The sequence below is a fragment of the Bos indicus x Bos taurus genome, chromosome 3 (assembly GCF_003369695.1).
Source record: "Bos indicus x Bos taurus breed Angus x Brahman F1 hybrid chromosome 3, Bos_hybrid_MaternalHap_v2.0, whole genome shotgun sequence".
NCBI lineage: Eukaryota > Metazoa > Chordata > Mammalia > Artiodactyla > Bovidae > Bos > Bos indicus x Bos taurus.
The window spans coordinates 60,665-74,237 of record NC_040078.1 but is presented as its reverse complement, the minus strand read 5'-3'; positions in this window follow the sequence as shown (position 1 = coordinate 74,237).

Genomic DNA, 13,573 nt, shown 5'->3' with positions numbered 1-13,573 from the left:
TGCCACTGACACATCAAGCACCATAGATCTACTGGATCATTTGTCCTAAGTGGAAGAGAAGCTTATGCGATGGCCCTAACTTTTGCAGAACCTTTTCTATTTCTGGCACCCACTTCAAGCTGTCAGCTTTTTGAATAACTTATAAGTCAGCCAGATTAATACTCCAAAATGAAAGATATGTTGACTCCCAAATCCAGTGAGGCCCTAGGGACATTATACATCATCTTTAGTTATAGGAGAGGGCAGATAGAGTGATCCTTCATCTTAAAAGGGATAGCTTGATATGCCCCATGTTACTGAACTCCTAGAAATTTCATTGAGTTTGAGTCTCCAAATTTTAGTTGAACTTGTATTGCCCTGTAACACAGAAATATTTTACCAAAAAGTTAAAAATAATTGGTGTTGAGTTCTGCCCCAAGGCTGCATGTTGCAAGGCCTTGCATCAAGGCCACAGAAGCAGAGCCCAGAACTAAGATCACCTCCAAAGCTGGCTGAGCCCCATTGTAACTGCTGCTGAAAGCCCCCTGATCATCACCAGCAGGTTTCCTAACCTCAAATTAGGCAAAAATGCCCACCCCAATAGTCACCCTGTAGCAACCAAACCAATCACCTAATGCCAACTTCTCAGCAGGTAGTTGCTTTGTCTGGAGGCTATAAAAATTGGCTACCAGCCCATGAAAACTCCACTTTCCCTGGTCTGTCAGGAGATTAGCCCACTGCATTTGCAGTGCCTTCCTTATCTCTGCTTCATGCTCTTAATAAAGTCACTTCCATCTGAAATGATCTGTGTCTGGAAATTCTTTTCCAACCTGTGTTCTGATTACCTCAAGTTACTACTTCTTTATCAGTAGGTCCAGTCAGCATGATGTCATCAGTATAATGTGTCAATGTGATGCCTTGTAGAATATAAAACACCCAAGATCCCTATAAACTATATTATAACACAGTTATGGTGAGAGTTGATACATTCTTGATGAAGGACCATGGAGGTTTATTCTTGGCCTTTCAAGCTGAAATCTAAATGCTTCTGGTGGTTCTTATTGACAGAGACATAAAAGCAGAAGTTAAGCTACGTATTAGATACAAGTAGTTCTGAAAATTTATTCTTGGGATGAAACTACATCTGATCCAGAAGCTGGTTAACCTCAGAATTATCCACTCTCTCTCCAAGATCCATCTGTTTTCAGCAACAGGCAAAATAAGAGAGTTGAATGTATATGTGGTGGGAATCACCACCCTTGCATCTTTCAAGGTTTGACATTGGCAGTAATCTCTACAATACCTCCAGAGATGTGATTCAGCTTTGATTTACTATTTTCCTAGGTAGGACAGTAGCACTGTCTTACACTTAGCTATTCCTGACATAATGTCTCTTACTTCACAGGTCAGCCAAACAATTCTGTTAGTTGCTAAGAATATCTATTCCAATTATGCATTCTGGAGCTGAGGAAATAACCATGGCATGGGTTCCCTGATCACTGGACCCACTGTAAATAGACCTGAGCTATAATTCTGTTGATTGCCAGACCTCCATGTACTCTTACTCTGATTGAGGAACTACAGTATTGCTTTGGATCTCTTGGAATAAGTTTCAGGTCAAAGCCCGTGTTCTGAAAGATCTGCTTATTTGCTTTTCCACAGTGCATAGTTAACCTGATAAAAGGTTAGAGGTCCAAAAGTAAGGGAAAGATACATTATAAAATTTTAGCAAGGTACCAAGGTCCTTCTTCAAGGGTACTGAATCCCCTGCTTTGTTCATAGTATTTGAATCTGTAAACTGGTTCAAGTCTGGGATTGATTTTGATGACATGAATTTCTGTTTTAATGATTTGTTATATTTTTGTTTATGTAATCTAGAACTTTTCTGCTGACACAGTTCAACTGAGAAAGCGTCGAACTGTTTTACTCTAAGACACCGTGATCGGCTAGACAGCACTCTAAATGCTCTCCTGCTGATTATTCCCATTGGCATTTTAACTCTGTGCTTTGCTTCACTTCAGAGGTTCTTTCAAAGAATTTGAGATGCAGTCCACAGGTTGGTAGCAAACAGCAATTTATTACATGTTTAGGCTAGTATGATTCAAGGATCAAAGTGCAAGGGAAGAAGTGAATTTACAATAACACTTAGCAAATGAATCTCACCAGTCCAGGATAAAGTACCTTCATCTGGCTCTTAGCAGCTGGGAGGTCCCGTGGTCAGCACACCAGAGTCCCAGTGAGATCACCGTCCACTACATGTGTCCATGCATAGAGGGGACCTCGCCATGAGCCTGGCTGCCTACCATTTTATGTCTCACAATGTTCTTTGTTCTCAAGGAGTTCAAAGAGTTTGTGCATGAGGGAAGTGAGGGGACCTGAAATAGGAGGGGGCCAGGAAAATAGCCTGGTGCCTCCTTGATTGGCCAGATCAAAGGAGGAAAGCAGGGTATTCCCAATACCCTTACTGTTCCTGATCTTTAGCGTGATGTTTTCCCCTTTCTTTGTGGATGTTTTCATGATGTTCCCATTACTCACTGTGTTTAAGTACATTAGTTGCTTAAGTACAAGTAATGTTTAAGTATACAAGTTGTTTGGGTGCAATCAATGAACACAGTATATCAGGTCACCATTTGGTGGATGCTTCATCAAAATGGTGACTGAATGGCGCAGTAACATTAAATTATTAACCATAGCACTCCACTCCACTGCTCATGGTGATAACTATGCTCACCTTGCCTTTGGGGTTGAGTGCTACCACTTGGCCACTGTTCCCCAGGACTTGTAACACATTTGAATTTGCAAACCTGAGGCCTGGTCTATAGAAAAGTGCCATCTGAAAGCTTTTCAAGGATGCTGAACTCCCCCTTCAAATTTATCTCTCATGGTTGTGATGAAAGTTTTGTTTTCTGGACCTTCTCAGGGAGGTTGAGTAGATCTTCAATAGTAAATTTACTTAGAGTCTATTCCTATTAATCTCTTCCTCTACATTAAACCAAAGCAGTCTGGGCATTTTTAAGCCACTTGCTCACTGTGGGCTACCAACTGATTCATGGCTTACACACCACAGAAACTATTAGTGCCTTTCTTATATCCTTCAGCTGCTACATTAAATGCAGGATCTCTGCTTAGTGCAGGCTTTCCTGGTGACTAGTCAGTAAAAAAAAACTGCCTGCAATGCCTGAGATTGACCACAATGCAGAAGACCTGGTCTTGTTCCCTGAGTGGGGAAGATCCCCTGGAGAAGGAAAGGGCAACCCACTCAAGTGTTCTTGTCTGGGAAATCCCACAGATAGAGGAACCTGGCAGACTACAATTCATGGGGTCTCAAAGAATTGGACACAACTTAGAGACAAATCACCACCACTGTTTAGTGAGCCCATATCAATAAATCAGGCCTAATCAAAGTTTATGATTCTTCTACTTCTGTCCACTCCCACATATATTCCCTGTATCTACAACACAAATTATTAGAACTTTTCTTACTTCCCCCAGGTGTAACATTGAATCCAAAATCCTAGTGTGTAATACTACATTTTGCTGTGTACTTTATTGGAGTTATTTATCGTCCCTTTATTTACACTTATAGACAGAATGCCTGAGAACTACGGATGGAGGTTCGTGACATTGTACAGGAGACAGGAATCAAGACCATTCCCAAGAAAAAGTAATGCAAAACAGCAAAATGGTTTTCTGAGGAGGCCTTACAAATAGCTGTGAAAAGAAGAGAAGCAAAAAGCAAAGGAGAAAAGGAAAGATACACCCATTTGAATGCAGAGCTCCAAAGAATAGTAAGGAGAGATAAGAAAGCCTTCCTCAGTGATCACTGCAAAGAAATAGAGGAAAACAATAGAATGGGAAAGACTAGCTATCTCTTCAAGAAAATTACAGATACTAAGGGAATATTTCACACAAAGATGGGTTCAATAAAGGACAGAAATGATAGGGACATTACAAGCAGAAGATATTAAGAAGATGTGGCAAAAATACACAGAAGAACTGTACAAAAAATATTTTCACAACCAGAATCATGACGGTATGATCACTCACCTAGAGCCAGACATCCTGGAATGTGAAGTCAAGTGGGCCTTCGAATGCATCACTACGAACAAAGCTAGTGGAGGTGATGGAATTCCAGTGGAGCTATTTCAAATCTTAAAAGATGATGCTGTGAAAGTGCTGCACACAATATGCCATCAAATTTGGAAAACTCAGTAGTGGCCACAGAACTGGAAAAGGTCAGTTTTCATTTCAATCCCAAAGAAAGGCAATGCCAAAGAATGCTTAAACTACCACACAATTGCACTCATCTCACACACTAGTAAAGTAATGTCAAATATTCTCCAAGCCAGGCTTCAGCAATACGTGAACCATGAACTTCCAAATGTTCAAGCTGGTTTTAGAAAAGGCAGAGGAACCAGAGATCAAATTGCCAACATCCGCTGGATCATCCAAAAAACAAGACAGTTCCAGAAAAACATCTATTTCTGCTTTATTGACTATGCCAAAGCCTTTGACTGTGTGGATCACAATAAACTGTGGAAAATTCTGAAAGAGATGGGAATACCAGATCACCTGACCTGCATCTTGAGAAACCTGTATGCAGGTCAGGAAGCAACAGCCATAACTGGACATGGAACAACAGACTGGTTCCAAATAGGAAAAGGAGTATGTCAAGGCTGTATATTTTCACCCTGCTTAATTAACTTATATTCAGAGTACATTATGAGAAACACTGGGCTGGAGGAAGCACAAGCTGGAATCAAGATTGCCAGGAGAAATACCAATAACCTCAGATATGCACAAATGGCATAAAGCAGAGAAGAACTAAAGAGCCTCTTGATGAAAGTGAAAGAGAAGAGTGAAAAAGTTGGCTTAAATCTCAACATTCAGAAAACTAAGTTCATGTCATCCGGTCCCATCACTTCATGGCAAATAGATGGGGAAACAGTGGAGACAGTGTCAGACTTTATTTTTTGGGGCTCCAAAATCACTGCAGATGGTGATTGCAGCCATGAAATTAAAAGATGCTTACCCCTTGGAAAGAAAGCTTTGACCAACCTAGAGAGCATATTGAAAAGCAGAGACATTACTTTGTCAACAAAGGTTCGTCTAGTCAAGGCTATGGTTTTTCCAGTGGTCGTATATGGATGTGAGAGTTGGACTATAAAGAAAGCTGCTGCTACTGCTGCTGCTAAGCCACTACAGTCATGTCATGCTCTGTGTGACCCCATGGACTGAAGCCTACCAGGATCCTCCATCCATGGGATTTCCAGGTAAGAGTCCTGGAGTGGGGTGCCATTGCCTTCTCCAAAAGAAAGCTGAGCACCAAAGAATTGATGCTTTTGAACTTGGTGTTGGAGAAGACTCTTGACAGCCCCTTGGAATGCAAGGAGTTCTAACCAGTCCAATCCTAAAGGAGATCAGTCCTGAATATTCATTGGATGGACTGATGCTGAAGCTGAAACTCCAATACTTTGGTCACCTGATGCGAAGAGCTGACTCATTTGAAAAGACCCTGATGCTGGGAAAGATTGAGGGCAGGAGGAGATGGGGACGACAGAGGATGAGATGATTGGATGGCATCACCGGCTCAACGGACATGGGTTTGTGTGGACTCTGGGACTAGGTGATGGACAGGGAGGCTTGGTGTGCTGCGGTTCATGGAGTTGCAAAGAGTCGGACACGACTGAGCTACTGAACTGAACTGATTCAGTATTTCTCATAAACCAGATGCTGTACTACTTGCAGAAACTATTATTACCAAGTCCAGTTCAGTTCAGTTGCTCAGTCATGTCCCATTTTTTGCAACCCCATGAGTCTCAGCACGCCAGGCCTCCCTGTCCATCACCAACTCCAGGGGTTTACCCAAACTCATGTGCATCGAGTCGGTGATGCCATCAAGCCATCTCATCCTCTGTTGTCCCCGTCTCCTCCTGCCCAATCCCTCCCAGCATCAGGGTCTTTTCCAAGGAGTCAACTCTTCGCATGAAGTGGCCAAAGTACTGGAGTTTCAGCCTCAGTATCAGTCCTTCCAATGAACACCCAGGACTTATCTCCTTTAGAATGGACTGGTTGGATCTCCTTGCAGGCCAAGGGACTCTCAAGAGTCTTCTCCAACACCACAGTTCAAAAGCATCAATTCTTCAGCGCTTAGCTTTCTTCACAGTCCAACTCTCACATCCATACATGACCACTGGAAAAACCATAGTCTTGACTAGATGGACCTTTGTTGGCAAAGTAATGCCTCTGCTTTTGAATATGCTATCTAGGTTGGTCATAACTTTCCTTCCAAGGAGTAAGCGCCTTTTAATTTCATGGCTGCAGTCACCATTTGCAGTGATTTTGGAGCCCAGAAAAATAAAGTCTGACACTGTTTCCCCATCTATTGGCCATGAAGTGATGGGACCCGATGCCATGGTCTTAGTTTTCTGAATGTTGAGCTTTAAGCCAACTTTTTCACTCTCCTCTTTCACTTTCAACAAGAGGCTTTTCAGTTCCTCTTCACTTTCTGCCATAAGGGTGGTGTCATCTGCATATCTGAGCTTATTGATATTTCTCCTGGCAATTTTGATTCCAGCTTGTGTTTCTTCCAGCCCAGCGTTTCTCATGATGTATTCTGCATATAAGTTAAATAAGCAGAGTGACAATATACAGCCTTGACATATTCCTTTCCTTATTTGGAACCAGTCTGTTCCATGTCCAGTTCTAAGTGTTGCTTCCTGACCTGCATATAGATTTCTCAACAGGCAGGTCAGGTGGTCTGTTATTCCCATCTCTTTCAGAATTTTCTACAGTTTATTGTGTAGGTAAGTATTATAGAGAGTTTGACTTTTAGTTGATTTAATAAAGAAAAATTTCTGTCTGATATTAATCTATTCTTTTACTTCAGTCATCACTCTTTTTGATGGTTTATCAGGATAAGACCATGACATAAGCAACACAAAGTGATTCTGAAAACAATTTTTTTAATTCCAAATAAAATTTGAAAATATGGTGTAATGTAACTTACACATCCCTTTGAGGTTAAATGGCCCATTACTTTAAACCCTTCAGGTAGTTATAAACCACAGTATTACATACTGTATATAAAATTATATATATATATATATATATATGTGTGTGTGTGTGTGTGTGTGTGTTTGCGTGTGTGTGTATGTTTCAGTGCAGTTCCTGTTTCAGTAAGTGGAAGTAGTATAATTTCGTTTCCTATCTGTCATCATTGTCTGGCAACATATCTTGGCAGCTGAGAGCATGGTCTGAGATATCAGCTAGATACAGGTTAATCACTCTTCAGTATTTATCTTTTGGAACTTTCCCCTTTCTTCTTGCTTCCCCACCTGTAAAATGAGGATAGTAGCAATGTCCACTTCATTGGATTGTTACAGAGATTACTGCTCAATATCAGTGCTTTTTATTTTATTTTGCTTTTTTAGAAGTTTACTAAGCCATATACACTGATGAAACTAGAAAAACTAAGACTCAACTTGGTAGAATGTTCCAAACATGAAAAAGTAGTCTCCTGCTAAGTTTTCTCTGACTTTTCTTGCACCCATTTCTTCTGCCCCTTGCAGGATCTATGATTTGTAGTGGCTATTTATTTTACCTTCATCTCATAGGTATTCTTGCTGAAAGCATCAGCAATGTCCTTTTGAACTTTGCACCAGGAGAATCAATGCTGGTCTCCGTGTACCTCTTATTTATCACCTGAAATAGCTTTTCTATTACACAAATTTCTAATGGCATTTTTCATTTGGGCATTTCTCAAGGTATAGATTAAGGGATTTAACATGGGACTTATCATAGTGTAAAACACAGTAACTGCTTTATCAATAGGAAAAGTATATGCTGGTTTCAGGTACACAAAAATGCAGGGCACAAGGAGTATAAGGACAACTGTGATGTGGGAGACACAAGTGAAGAAGGCCTTGCACCTCGTCTCCAAACTGTGGTTGCTTAGGGAGCACAAAATGACCACATAGGAGCCCATCAAGGGGAGGAAGTTTAACAGACAGAGAGAACCACTGTTGGCAGCAACAATGAGTCCTAGAATGTGGGTATCAGTGAAGGCAAGATCAAGCAAAGGGTTGAGATCACACATAAAGTGGTCTATGACATTAGGACCACAGAAAGGTAAACGGAAGATCTGAATGGTTGCATGAAAAAAGCCTCCCACCCACACCACTCCAATTAGCAGCCAACACACCCTCCATTCATGATGCTTGTGCAAGGGCTATAAGATGGCCACAAAGTGGTTATAGACCATCACGGTGAGCAGGATGACATCAGCACCTCCAAATAAGTGTTCCCCAAAGATCTGAACATGCATTCATTGAAAGGGCTGGTTTTTGTTTCATGGAGTGAATCTACAATCAATTTAGGGTTATTGACAGAGCAATAACAAGCATCAATAAAAGAGAGATGAGCCAGGAAAAATACATTGGGCACCCCAATAAAGGGCTGACTGTGATGGTGACCAAAGTGAGCACATTCCCTACCATAGAGACAATGTTGACGACTCCTTTTCCTATTTGGAACCAGTCTGTTGTTCCATGTCCAGTTCTAACTGTTGCTTCCTGACCTGCATACAGATTTCTCAAGAGGCAGGTCAGGTGATCTGATATTCCCATCTCTTTCAGAATTTTCCACAGTTTATTGTGATCCACACAGTCAAAGGCTTTGGCATAGTCAATAAAGCAGAAATAGATGTTTTTCTGGAACTCTCTTGCCTTTTCCATGATCCAGCAGATGTTGGCAATTTGATCTCTGGTTCCTCTGCCTTTTCTAAAACCAGCTTGAATATCAGGAAGTTCACGGTTCACGTATTGCTGAAGCCTGGCTTGGAGAATTTTGAGCATTACTTTACTAGCGTGTGAGATGAGTGCAATTGTGCAGTAGTTTGATCATTCTTTGGCATTGCCTCTCTTTGGGATTGCTCAGTCATGTTCAAATCTTTGCAACCCCATGGACTATAGCCCACCAGGCTCCTCTCTCCATGGGGATTCTCCAGGCAAGAATGCTGGAGTGGGTTGCCATGCCCTCCTCTAGGGGATCTTCCCAACCCAGAGGTTGAACTCAGGTCTCCCACACTGCAGGCAGATTCTTTACCATCTGAGCTAGCAGCTACATGGTATAACCTTGATTGTTCATATGTTTCATTCTTGGAATGCACATGATAGGTTCTCTCTGTCCTACTTCATCTCAGGTTTTCTTGAAAGGTACTTTAGTTTCCCTCTCAGCCTTCAGAAAGCTGGATGAACACAGAGAAGAGTTTTCTGAAATGCCTTATCTACAGACTTTGTGAGCCCCGAGGTGAATAATACCTGAGGCAAGATAAGATAAATTTGGAAAGTAAACAACCAGAGGAACAGGGACATTACCTTGGACAGTGAGTGGCTTGACAATCTATGTTTTGGATATATTTACAAATACCTTTGGGAATATAATTACTTAGAGCTTTCAAAGACTTATTAATTTTTGCATAGGTACTGAAGTTTATATTCTGTCCTTCCCAACCAAATTTTCCTCAGGCATAGGTATAAAATAGATGATACCCAGGACCTAAATATGATTTACTGAGGGATAAAGATACACTGCTTTCATTCCTGACAATTTTAGTGAATATTTTAATCCTGCTTCCCTTGTAAGCCTGTGGAAGATTTAAGATGTATTGGTTTCCAAAATATTTGAGAGATATGTTTGAATTAATGGTTTTTATTCTTTGCATTTAACTTCAGATTTTTATACAAGGAACAAATTGATGAATAAGTATTTGGAGGTGGAATTCTTCTTGATGCATCCTAAAACTAACCTGACAGCCACTCAGGTCTGATGTTTGTGACACTGGTTTGGGTAGTGTCCCACCAGCCATGTGCTAGGTTGATTATATGCTGTTTACATTTGTTTGATATAATTTCTTTCTAAAATCTATTACTTGTAACATATGATAATTTAATTACTATAATAATGTCACAGCATATTTTAGTTGTAATTATATATTATTTAAATGGAAAATTCTGTTTAATAACATAATTAAAGCATTCTCGAGTTGGCAATATGCCTCATCGTGTACTTCTATGCATTTTCCCATGTTACTATTAAGATTTCAGCTTGAATATCCAATATCCCAATTTCAGCTTGAATATCCATAAATATGGGTAATTCTCCATTTCAAAGTATCTGCCATTTTAACATAGACTAGTTTTATGTAGATCAATAAAAATAAGTTTGTAACGTGCAATGTTTTAATAAAACAAGAGAAAATTAAATATATTCTGGAGAATGTAAGTTAAATATGAGAGTGCCTGCTCTTATACTGACAGCATAATGAACAGCAAAGATATTTTCAAATGAAGAAATAAAGTAATTTTGGAGAATTTTTTCATGATGCAAGGAAAATCAGACAATTGACATGTGTTAAAAATTGCCTTAAAATAACCAACCTATCATCGAACTAATTGAAATTTTCTTCATCACCATATTGTTGAAATTGATGCTTATGTAATTGCTCTTGTTAAAATTATGTGGGATTTTTTTTCTTTTTGTTGAACTTTTATGTAGGCATGATAGTTTCTTTGACTGCTTAACTACTTACTCAAACAAAAATGAGTGCTAAAAAGAAGTGTGTTATGAACCATATATATCACTGGGTATTTTATATTTTTCATCAAATTTCTGAATTAGGTAATAATGTCTTAATTGTAAGATAAATAAGATGGGACTTTCAAACATGTTAAACCATTAGCCTGATAATTACACTGGTTAGTTAATTTAGCATTCCTCAACTTTCCCATAACTTTTCTGTCATTACTTGAACCATCTGTTTACTGGTTGGCTGGTATTTTTTATTTCATCCATTGTGTCTTCAGTTTTTGTATAGATTTCCTTACTATCACATTTTCAAAATGTTGTTTTATGACAATATTTTCTCCTCGACTGACTTTTCACATTTTCTTTTACCTCTGTTAAGAACACTCCAGTGTTCTTTCCTGGAGAATCCCAGGGACAGGGGAACCTGGTGGGCTGCCGTCTATGGGGTTTCACAGAGTTGGACACGACTGAAGCGACTTAGCAGCAACAGCAGCAGCAACACCATTAATTACATTATAATAGCTCAGAAGATACAATGCTGTTTTAATCTGTTATCGATTAAATGTGTTTCTTTTAAATACATAGTATCTTTTTACAGGTGAAAATACTCAGAAAGACACACTGGACATTCATTAACCAGATATTTGCATGTTGCTTTCTGCTCAGATGAGGATTCCAAATTGAGATTTCATTATTTTCATTGCTGCTCTTTGTGATAACTTCTTCCCCATTCATCTCAACTCTCCTGTTTAACCTCAGATTAAAAAAGAATCAGGGATTTTGTCTTTTCTGATTTTAGTGTATTATTTTTCAATTCTGAGGAATTATTTTGACTATCTAGGTCTCTTCTAAAGTCAGAGATTCAGGTTAATGAAGTTATTTCTCTCCAATTTATTTATTTATTTATTTTTGTCTACTCATATAATACATTTCTTTGAATCAATTTTATATAAATGCTTTTATTTGACATATCAGTATTATTCAACCTCACAAACAAAACAATCTATGTATCGATTGCAATTATGTAGAAGACAGATCAATGTACTGCAACCCCCTCACAAAAACCTTTTAAATACTTTTGAGTTAATGCTAATTGCTGAACACTGTGTGATGGATATTTTGTTCTGGTAGTTCCAGAAAAACAGGCTGGAAGCTTTATAGTGAGAGTGAAAACAAAGTAGGATAATGAGAAAATTTAACCTCTGTGATATTGCAGTTTTGAAGAATAGTTTAAAATAGAATCGGTGTCATACAGGCCATTTAAAATGCCTGTTAACTATTTGCCATCTAAAATCATCACCGAGACTATAAAAAACAATAATAACTTTGTGAAGCCCTCAACTTGACAGTTCTTAAATATGAAACCATGCACTTGCTATAAAAACATTCATTCTCTGTTTGCTTTTTTTTTTCTTTTAAGTAGACATTTGGGGGCCTGGATATGACTGTCAAACACTAAAAGTGTGCTAGCTTTTGCAAAGCCACTGTGGACAAATAATTCCTCATCAGTGGTTAAAATAGCACCTAGAAGTGAACTTGTTCTATCTTGCACTTATTTTACACTGATTAAATAATGTATTAAGATTATCCCTTAGTTTCAAAAGATGAAAATCTATAAACATTTCATTCTTTACCGCAACACATGCCACTGAGAGATAACTCGACCAAAAGTTGTCATATCATCTCTTTTACTAACAGTAGTTTTTTTTTTTTTTTGCATTAAGTTTCCAGCAAAAAACACTTGAGCAACTTCACATTTATTGTTCTTCACCAATATCCAAAACAAACTTCAATATCAGTACATATATTTTAATTGTCTTAACACATGAAACATAAATATGAGAAATAAATTAAGTTATAAATTTTTGCAATTTAAATCATAATGTATAAATAAAATATAAATTGTAATGTGAATCTTAATGTATATTTTTCAAAAGTTCTTTACCTTTTTAAGTAACAACAATCACATTGATTTACCATGACTAATTAACTATATTTGATCACAGAGTATGTGTACATTCTGACTTGTGTCCAACTCTTTGAGATGCTATGGGATGTAGCCCTCCACGTTCCTCTGTCCATGGGATTTTCCAGGCAAGAATACTGGAGTGGCTGCCATTCCCTCTTCTAGGGGATCTTCCAGACCCAGGGATCAAAACAGTGTCTCCTGCTTTGAGGCAGATTCTTTACCACTTGAGCCATCACGAAAACCTTAAGATGTTCCATTTAAATTAATGTTCAGCAGTTCAAGCTGGGATTTTAAACAAACTTTTGTTTCTTTGTGATTCATCCCAGATAATTCAGGGAATTTGGTTAGATAATTTTAAAAGAAGGAAAGTTGCCTTCATGTATATGGCCACAAAAATTGAAAAATATACAAAAGAATATTTTCTTGCCTTGGGTCAATTAGCCTTCTTTGTTTTGTAAAATATTTTATTACAGAAATTAACTCTTTTATTTTCAAAATAATGTTTAAATATTTTAAAATTTTATAAGTAATTGAGTAAATTATATAACCATTTTCATTATAAATTGTTTTGCAATAGATTATAAAGTAAGAGAGATTAAAAACATTTACTATGGAGTATTACTCAGCCATTAAAAAGAATACATTTGAATCAGTTCTAATGAGGTGGATGAAACTGGAGACGATTATACAGAGTGAAGTAAGCCAGAAAGAAAAACACCAATACAGTATACTAATGCATATATATGGAATTTAGAAAGATGGTAATGATAACCCTGTATGCGAGACAGCAAAAGAGACACATGTATAGAATAGTCTTTTGGACTCTGTGGGGTGGGGGGATGATTTGGGAGAATGGCATTGAAACATGTATAATATCATATAAGAAATGAATCATCAGTCCAGGTTTGATGCAGGATACAGGATGCTTGGGGCTAGTGCACTGGGATGACCCAGAGGGATGGTATGGGGAAGGAGGTGGGAGGGGGGTTCAGGAGTGGGAACATGTGTACACCCATGGTGGATTCATGTTGATGTATG